A 9931-nucleotide genomic window follows, 5' to 3' on the forward strand; every position below is an offset into this window, starting at 1 on the left:
AACAAGGAAAAACAGGAATGTTCAAATATGGTAGGTGCAGGTACTGCTCTTATATAAAGGAAGGTGAAGATGTCAACATCATAGGATATGGCATTGTAAACATTCATTTTTACAGTAATTGTTTAACTTAGAGAGTGGTATACATAATAATGTGTCACAATTGACCATGTTTCTATATAGGCAAAACCAAAAGCACCCTCAAAGACAGAATTTATGAACATGTATATGGGATAAAAATGAAAGATCGACAGAATGCCTTATGGTAACATAGTCAACAACAAGAAGGGCATAAATTCAGTTTTCATGTACTGGATATTGCTGAACAAGATGTGAGGGGGCATGGAAAACAAAATTAGAAATTAAGGAATTACAAAGTAAAAACACATGCTACAGGACCTTATGGTTTAAAAGATTGTTTTTTTTAACTACTGTATTGAAAATGAAATCTACTAATTTTAATTTTAATTTGTTACTTTACAATCGAATGCGGTGTTGGGTTTATCCGCAGTGGGGTAGTTCAATGAAATTTCTATGTGACTATTATCAGTTTTTTTTTATTTTTAATCTAAATTTTTATGTTGTGTTATCCACTACTAATTAATTCAACAATGCTGATGTAAAGATAGGGGGACATATTTTTGGTCTGCTCCTCATAAAATTTGTGGTTGTCTGGCAAATCACTGTGATGATCTAAGGAAAGCTGTCACTAATTAATGGCATATATTTGAATTTCAGACTTCAGATTCTTCAGAAAATGTATGTTAAAACAAACCCTGTTACTCTAGCAACTTTTTTAAGTTTATACGAGCAATATTTAAAATATGTCCCTATTTTTGAGTCTTTGTCCATTTTGTCGGGCTTTGTCTAGATTTCTTGCACTAAGAGGTTGAGAGATATGGGGAGAGTTTTTTGTAAATGTAAAGGCTTTGTGGGGCAATATGGTTTTATCTCTGATGAAGTCCCATTTATTGTTTTAGTGATGAAAGCTCTTAGATCGTATATTTACAGTCAATAAATTATTTTGGTGTTTTTACAGTGCTGGCATATGGTGCTGTTTATAGCATTGTGAATTTCTGGCACCTGACTATCGCTTGTGCAGCTAGACCCTTCCCATTAACTTCCCATAGTAACTTCATTAACACAACTTCCAATCACTTAATAAAATTAATTATGACATCACAAGCCTCAATTTGTTTGTGTCTTTCGGCTTTTTCCCGATTAGGGGTTGCCACAGCGGAACTCCGGTCCACTAATGATTGGTAGTGGATTTTTACGTACCAGGTTACCAGCCCTGATGCACAACCTTCAATGAAGGCACGCCCCATTCACATATGCCTCCACACAGAAGACGTTCTAGCTGAGAATCGAACAGGAAAACGTTTTGCTATGAGGCGACAACGCTACCGCAGCACTACCACCGCAGTCATCACAAGCCTCAATTATCTCTAAAAAATTCATCATGAAACTCAAAAGCTACATAGTTTAGTTCTCCCAGTCTACAAAGGTGTAGTTAAAGGCTCCCATGAAACTCAAATATATGCCATTAATTAGTGACAGCTTTCCTTAGATCATCCCAGTGATTTGCCAGACAACCACAAATTTTATGAGGAACAGACCAAAAATATGAGCCATAAATATGGACATTCTGAGAAAATCTGGCATTTGAGGTGCTGTCTTTTTGGTGTACATTTTTGCAGTTGTTTTTTGTGGTAGATTACCAGCTTCTTAGTTTGCTGTTTAGCTTAATTAGAGATCTCTTATCATTATGGGATTTCCTGATTTTAGCCATGACTTTTTATCATTTGTTATATATCCTATTAATGTTAGGATTCCACAAGTGTGCTTTGTTTTTGCAGTTTGTTTTGATCTTACTTCTGGGGTACAGCAGCCACTATACAGCCATTTATATTGTTATACAGGGTCTCTGTGAACAATTCTGCATAAGTTGCTTTGAACTCAAGGTTAGAAGGGGCTTTGAATTTTGACAAACTTGCTTAATAAGAAGAAGTTTGCTTTAGAATAGTCCCTATTACAAGTTTTACTGGTGTTGATTTTTATTTTGAAGGAGACAGCTTTCTGGTACAACCTCACCAATGAGAACATGATACTGGGAGTTGTACAGCACTCTCCCATATTGGTAAGTACTAGGTCCAGTATGTTTGAACCTCTGGTGGGCATGAGCACAATATGTTTATAGTCATTTGTGTTAATAAAGTCCATGAATCATTGTGCACGCAAGTTTGAGGTAGTATATATCTCCCCTTCGACAAAGGTGTAGTTAAAGGCTCCCATGAATAAGGTATTTGGTTTAATCCAAAAATGTACAGAAGAGGCAACACCACAGCAAAAACTAATGCATAAATGTAGATTTAATAAAGCCAAAATTTAGAACAGTGAGCGCTTTCACGTTTTAAAAATGTTTCATCAGACTTTCATACTACATACATTCTTCATTTAATTTAAATAGAAACTTCATTAACACAACTTCCAATCACTTAATAAAATTAATTATGACATCACAAGCCTCAGTTATCTCTAAAAATTCATCATGAATCTCAAAAGCTACATAGTTTAGTTCACATTGTATATATATAAAAAATATAATAGAGCTATATGTTAAAAATAAAAATAAGAATAAAAATAAAAATAAAATCAATAGAAATAGATGAAGGTGCTTAATGTGCATAGGACCTTGCTGCTAGGAACGACTTTAGTGTTATCTTGTCTTTTAAACCATCCATTCTATGGGCTTGTAAACATATAATCCACCTATTTTCTTGTTCCTCAGTGTAATTTTTAATGTCACCTAGTCTACCAGTCTTTTTAATTAATTCTAAGGCTCTAAACCTGCATTTATGTGTCATGCCATGGGTCATCACATGCCTAGCCAGTGCATTACTTTCATCCTCTTTGTTTATGGCATATATGTGTTCTCTGACTCTTTCCCTAAGTGTCCTGCTTGTCTTGCCCACATAGAAGGATTTACATACCTGGCATTGTGCCAGATATATTAAATCCCTTGTTTTGCAGTCAGCATAATGTTGAAAGATATATTCCTGCCCAGTATTTGGATGGATAAACTTGTTATCATCTACCATGTACATACATTGGTTATACCTCCTGCAGGTGAATGTCCCTTGTCTGTCAGAGTATATTTCCTTCAAATTCTTATCATCCTCATAGCATAACAACCTCTTTAAAGACTTATTACATTGAGTAAAATTATATTATAATTTTTTATATATACAATGTGAATTAAACTGTGTAGCTTTTAAAGTTTCATGATGAATTTTTAGAAATAATTGATGCTTGTGATGTCATAATTAATTTTATTAACTTATTGGAAGTTGTGTTAATGAAGTTACTATTTAAATTAAATGAAGAATTTATGTAGTATGAAAGTCTGATGAAACATTTTTAAAACGTGAAAGTGCTCACTGTTCTGGATTTTGGCTTTATTAAATCTACGTTTATACATTGGTTTTTGCTGTGGTGTTGCCTCTTCTGTACATTTTTGGATTTATGCATTGCTTCTGAGAGGCACTTTGTCCAGGACTGTCTTGTTTTATATTTTGTATTTGGTTTAATGTTGAGTGTCAGTATGAGCTATGAGATTCTTGGGACATATAGGGTGACCTATAGCTTGCTAGGATATGGCATGGGACTTTGTCTAGGATGATTTGAATCTGGATAAACTCCAGGGTATCATCCTGTTTAAATATCCTAGAGGTATACTTGTTGCTAATGGGGATCGAGACTCCATATTTTGTCCCTGTCTGTGCAGCTGATTGTCTATATGAGACTGCACTGAAGTCTTGCACTACTAAAGCACTTTCTGTGAATTTAAACCATGTCTTGGTTATGGCACAGGCATCGATAGTCACCACAGTGAGGAGAACTTGGAGGGGTGGAATTTCATGTTTACACTCCTAACATTGAGCACTAATACCTTTAGATTTATTTGGGTTTTATTTGCTATTGCAGTAGGTTTGTCAATTTGGTATTACCTAAAAAAGACTCTAAGGGGTGGAAGAAGATTTAGCCAATATTCAGAAGTCTTGCATGGGGACAGGTGCAGACCATCTTTTGAGAAGCAACATGGTTTGTTATTCATGTCCTCCCATGCTGACAAATATTGAATCCTCCTGGAAAGGCACCAGTAACTAAGTCAATTATTAAAGTCAATCATCTTTTGCTCATACTGTGGCATCATTTTTGGTGAAGGCAGACTGCTGCTCAGTACAAGGTACAGACCTGCCTGAAACACATATTCAAAAAGAGATCAATAATGTTTATCTTCATATAGCCCCAGTGAGGTATATCTGAGGTCATTAATGTCCACATGGACTATGATGGAATCATACTGGTACCTGTGGTGTGGTGACTTGAGCACATGTCTAACCTAGCAGATCCTGGCAGTGAGGTATATCTGAGGTCATTAATGCCCACATGGACTATGGTGGAGTCATACTGGTACCTGTGGCGTGGTGACTTGAGTGCATGTCTAACCTAGCAGATCCTGGCACCAGATAAGCAATTAACTATTATCTTCTCCTTGTTCAATCTGGTGAGTGGGGCATCTGTGTGTCATACAGTGGTGTAACCTATGACAACAGTCCTGCATAAAGTGCTTCCATGCCTTATGGTCTTTGCTGTTAACTCTCCACAAGATGCAGGCATAGGTGTGGTGTTGCTTTGGGTGAGTGCTTTAGAGATTGTTGAGAACAGACATTTCCATTTATATGCTTAGGAGGTCTTTGGGGTTTGTGAACGTTGCTTTTTAATGTGTCAGCATAAGTTGGTCTGCCTGTGTGGTGGACACTATTTGTCCTGGATGTAGTGTGTGTATTCTTCACAACCCTTGTTTCATGTGAGATGTTTGCCTTCAGTGAATTTGCGTATGTGCATATCTCTCATACTGTTTGTTTCTTTAAGGATTAAATGGTTGTGTGTGAGCATGAGAATTGTTACATTGTCTCAACATGCCCATATCCACCAAGCTGGCTATGCAGACATTTGGAAATTAAATATCACTGTTGTCCGTACCTGTATTTGGGTGGGCTACTGTAGGTTATGGACTGGGTTATACAGATGTCTCCTTGGGGTTTGGCATTAGACTAGATTAGATTGTGTTAAGATTTGATAGAAATGCTGTTTAATGTGCAAACTAGCTGCTCTAAGCTTGTCTGCACACAATGGCTTTGTTTTAGCCACACAATTACAGGTTTCAGTTCTAAGGGTAGTTTTATAGATAAAATGTATTCAAGAGCAATACTGGTTTGCTGGGTAAGCACTTAGTATTATGGATATATGGGAAAGAATGGGAAGGAAAAGTACTTAAATAGCTTATACAACAGACAATGTTTTTTTCTTAATAACATTGCAAACTCTGAGTTTCATTTAATGACAACCTGATAAACACTGCCTTAATGTTTGCTGCCGGCTGGCATAGTAGTGAAGGTGCAGACGGTGCAGAGCTTGATTTCTCATGTGGGGTACCTGGCTAGGTTTACAGTGTCCCACAAGGGCAGTTAGCCTAGTACTAATATGAACCTATATGAACCACAAAACACTTTAGTAACTTGCAGTAATATAACTCAAAGCTCTAACATGAATATAAAATCCAGTAATGAAACTGGACCAAGCTGCCTACTTCTCAACCTCTTAGCACAAAAAAATCTGGACAAAGCCAAAAATAATGGGGTGGGCAAATTCCCAAAAATAGGGACGGATTTTAAATATTGCTCTTGTAAACTTAGTTTATAGAATAGCAGTTTTTCATTATGCATTTTCAGAAGTGTATGAAGTCTGAAACTCAAATGTATGTCATTATTTAGTGACCTCAATCCCAATGATTTCCTAGAATAACACAAAATTTATGAGGAATAGACCAAAAATATGAGACAAAAATCTGGACATTCTGTGAAAATTTGGACAGTTGAGCGGTTGCAAGCTGCCATAAGCCATCGACTTTATGCAGTCAGCGACCTTCATTTCATGCATTATTGAATGAGTAATGGACTTATATAACAAGTTATATATAAAATATGTTCAGTAACAAGTTTTTTGGCATTAAGCATAAAATAATTGTTATAATATTTTCAGGGTGCCACAAGTGAGAAATGATACACTTTGTCCAACACAGTACTGGATTTTACCCCTCATCTAAGAAATCTAGAAATCTAATATCATCCAAATTAGGAGGAAGTATGCTTTCTTAGTGTACAGGTCAGAAAGCATGTATGCATGGACATTTACCAAAGTCTAATTGGCTAGTATGACTTCACATGTTTCTGAACAAACTGTTGTCTTCAGAGCAACACCTTCACAGCAGCAAGAGGGAAATGCAGGAACCTTCACCCCCCTCTGCCCCACCCCTTCACACAGATACACACCATGCTCCATGCCCCACCCCTAAACACAGATACACACCATGCACAATGCCCCACTCCTGCACACAAGATGCCCACTATTCTCCATGCCCACTCCTGTGCACAGATACACAGGTTCCATGCCCCACCCCTACTCACAGATGCACATGCTCCATGCCCCACCCCTACACACAGATACATACCATACTGCATGCCTCACCCCTATATACAGATATACACCGTGCTCCATTCCCCAACCCTGAGCACAGATACACACCATGCACAATACCTCACCCCTACACACAGATGCCCACCATGCTCCATGCCCACCCCTATGCATAGATATACTGCATGTTCCATGATTTGAGCAATGAATTGAATAGGAAGTAAAATATTTGGTTTCACCAGCAATGTAGAGAATTCATCTTGAATATATCATAAGCTACCATGCCAAAAACAAAAACTTAAATGTGAGCTACATACATTTGCAGAATATTACAGAGTATTACTGGTTGGTTCTCATATTCTCTTACCGGTGGGGTACCCTCTCTGTGGAGTTTAAATAATATCCCTTGATATAAATGGATTTTCAAGAGAGTTTTTGATGTCCTCCCACATTACAATGATATGAAGTAGGCAAAATAGTACTCGACTAAATTGCCTATATGTGCACATATATTATGCATGTGTATATGTGTGTGTGTGTGTGTGTGTGTGTGTGTGTGTGTGTATGTGTGCATGTGTATTAGACTTGAAGTGAAACCAGTGTTTGAAACTTGTTCCACACTTTATATTCAGTACCTGCCAGGATAGGATATGGCTGCCAAGCTGCCCTGAATAGAATGAAACAGGCTTGAAAAAACAAAATGGGGGGGGGGTGATAATGATGATCAAGATATTTCACATTACTTTGCATTTCAATTATTGTTATATTTGCACAGTCTCTTTACCAAAACTACTGATCAGTGACTGACAGTAATATCTTTAGTTTCTCAGGCTGACAAATATTGCTGTATGCTCTATTATAAAATGTCTATAAAACAGATGGCTTGAAGTTTTGTTTTTTCCATAATCTGAGATACTTTTCATAAGCCCCTTATTAGGATTCCCTAATTAGGGACTTATGTTGGCCAAATAACAATTACTTTTTTCTTAAAATACCCATATTTGTCAAGCATAAAAGTTGCTTTCTTACAATAGCCATAATTATCAAATAAAATATACTGCTTATTTAAATATGTTCTAAAGTGAGTGACTTATTTCTGATTTTGTCATTTGTTGTTTGTTAGCTGAAGTGCTGGTTTTGCACTGTGACAGTAGTTACAGAAGAAAAACCAACAGTAGTGAAGTAGTTTTCAAGGTCATTATGTTTGCCAGGATAGTAGCCAGCAGAGGTTAGGTGTTATGCACTTCATCTCTTAAAACAGCACACTCTGTTACTTTACTATTTTTATTTTGAGGCTTCTATTTATTCCTATTTCCTGGTTGTTTATTGTGTGATCCACTGTCCTATCCTGGAGGGGGGAACCTGGGGCTGGGTTCATTTAAATAGCTCACAGAGCAAGCAGATGCATTGCATTCATGCAAATATTGTAAAGACATGATGCTTCCTTACATTAATGCTAGCCAATCAGGACAAGTGGTATGAAGTGGAGCAGGAAAGGATTTAAATTATAGTTAAAATTAACCTTATGCTTTTGTATCTGATCAGCTTAATGCAATAGCGATGGCCATCTTCCTATTTGAGAAGATTTTTTAGAAGTATGTGTCATGAAAGGAGATACTGCCAGCCTAGCTATCTGGAATTTTGTAAATGAGTTTATGCCATTTGTGAATATTAACATGATTTATATAGAAGTGCAACAAAAGGAGATACTGCCAGCAAAACTGTCTGGAATTTTGTAAATGGTTATGTGTCATTTGTGAATGTCAACATACTTCATGCTTGTGTTACAGATGTATTAGAACTGTATGTCATATTGTACAGGTGTATCCTGAAGAGATATTTTGTAAAGTATGAGCAGAAATCTATATACACTATTGTGACTGATTAAGTGTATTTATTTGAACAGGACAAACTGGAACACAGGAAATTAACTTTCTAAACTTCTGAAAAATAGTTGAAATTAAATTACTTTATGGATGGGCTACATACCTCTCAACCTGGAAACATAAAAAAATCTGAAAAAAGCCCATGAAAAATAGGTACAAATCTCTATGCTGATTAACATGTAATTTGCATACATAATTACATAACCCCATCTACTCCAATGGAATTGTGGGATACCAAATTTCAAACACAAACTGAAGAACAGACAACCAAAATATGGCACCCCTGCAGCCATTCCAATGTCCTGTTACCTGGTGATTTCTCCCCATTTACCATAAACCCTAATGTGTGCATACTGCTTTACTTCTACAATGATTATTTGGATTTTATTTTTACATTTTGCAGCACAACAATGCACAAAACACTAACAGACATCTGCTAAACAAAGCAATACTGTCTCACAATGAAAATAGACTTAGCATTAAAACTTCTCTGCCCTTGAAACTCACATTCATTGAAATAGCACTGATGCCCACGCAACACATCCAAAGCAAATGCATCTGGCCAGTGGTGGATAAAGATTACCTTTAGGCTGTTTTCAAATCATTGGCCCCTTGCATACAACACAAGAAACATAGATGTGTTCTTTTCTTTAATACACCTTCCTGACTTTATTAAGTTATGTTCCTTGTATAATACAGTGCACCTGCTAGACAGAGCTCATTTTAAATTTATTGTTTGAATATTTTTCTAGTAGGCTGTACTGTAGGCAATGAAACAAAATGCATAAACCAATAATGACAAAACTGTCCAATTCAGAACATTTCCATCATAAAAGTCTACTTCCACACCCACATTATAAATAGAATGACAGTAGTGTAAGCCATAGGCATCTTGCACAGCTTCTTGCACTTATTTTCAACTTCAGTTATTTTTGGGGGGCAAAAGGTAAAAAAACAGGGACACATTTTAAGCATCGCTTGTATAATTTTGGAAAGTTGCTAAAATAAAATGTGTTACCACCGTGCATGTCACTGGCAAGTCTTGAACCCAGGACCCTATGCACTACAGTCAGAGCAACATACCACTATGCCAAATCAGCAGTTTCCAGAAAAAAAGGAAGACTGAAACTTAATGGCTATCATTTAGTGAATTCAGTACTCACTTCTCACCATAGCTCTCAACAGCTTAGTACAAAAACCCTGGACAAACAATGCCAATAATGGGGGAATACAAATTCAGTTCTCACTTCTCACCATAGCTCTCAACTCTTAGAACAAAAAAAACTGGACAAAGCTCACAAGTGGTAGTAACTAGAGACTTACCAGGGACACATTTTAAACATTGCTTGTATAATTTTGGAAAGTTGCTATAATAAAATGTTGTGTTACCTCCATGCATTTCACTGGCAAGTCTTGAACCCAGGACCCTATGCACTGCAGTCAGAGCAACATACCACTATGCCAAATCAGCAGTCCCCTAAATAATAGGAAGACTGATACTTAATGGC

The 9931-nt window shown here is 36.7% G+C and overlaps 1 protein-coding gene across 2 annotated transcripts in view; it reads left to right on the forward strand.

Annotated features, from left to right (window-relative positions):
- The window catches only part of LOC122813004 (beta-2-glycoprotein 1-like), a 281969-nt gene that overhangs the window by 3614 nt on the left and 268424 nt on the right, over positions 1–9931 (forward strand). The gene's annotated exons all lie outside the window — the stretch shown is intronic.

The sequence above is a fragment of the Protopterus annectens genome, chromosome 10.part0, assembly GCF_019279795.1.
Source record: "Protopterus annectens isolate FY-2018-M chromosome 10.part0, PAN1.0, whole genome shotgun sequence".
Classification (NCBI taxonomy): Eukaryota; Metazoa; Chordata; order Ceratodontiformes; family Protopteridae; genus Protopterus; species Protopterus annectens.